The sequence below is a fragment of the Artemia franciscana genome, chromosome 17, assembly GCF_032884065.1.
Source record: "Artemia franciscana chromosome 17, ASM3288406v1, whole genome shotgun sequence".
NCBI lineage: Eukaryota > Metazoa > Arthropoda > Branchiopoda > Anostraca > Artemiidae > Artemia > Artemia franciscana.
The window spans coordinates 33,559,588-33,560,247 of record NC_088879.1 but is presented as its reverse complement, the minus strand read 5'-3'; positions in this window follow the sequence as shown (position 1 = coordinate 33,560,247).

The window sequence follows — 660 nt, the reverse complement described above, 5'->3', positions numbered from 1 at the left end:
TTTCAGTTGTTGGTTGTTGTTTTTTTTATATTTATTTTAGGAAAGAGCTTTTACTATAAACTAATGAAGGGTTAGTTTGCCTCCTTTGTTTTCTATAAGACACAAGATCTACAGCGCATGTCTGAATGTCAACCAATCATCTGTAATATAGGAACTTCTCAATCAAATCTTTAATTGGAATTCAGGCATGAATGGTAGATCTTGAAGTACCAAGACATAAAAAAAAGTAATTTTTGCCCCCTGACTCCATCTTAGGTATGTTCATTCCTGAAAACCGGGGTTTTCTCCGATTTACCTTGGTTGTTATACAACTACTAACATATTTTTTTGTAGTGTGAATTCTCTGCTTTTTTGCCACACTGAATTTTAAAGAAAAGCAAACAGAAGCTTTTTCTATCAAGCAGTTTTTATGGCACGTTGTATCTACCAAGTGACATAGAGCCATCGCAAATTCTGTCGGTCTAGAGGTTTCAAGCTCCTATCTGCAAAAACGTGGAATTTTTTATTTTGGTCAGAAGAAAGATCACGGGTGAGTGTTTATTTGTTTTTTTCCTAGACCATCGGGAAAGGGCTCATTTGAACTGAAATCAAAAGTTGTAGTTCCCCCGGAAAATAATTTCCACGGAAGGAGGGAATTCCGGAGCGATAGGAAAAATAATT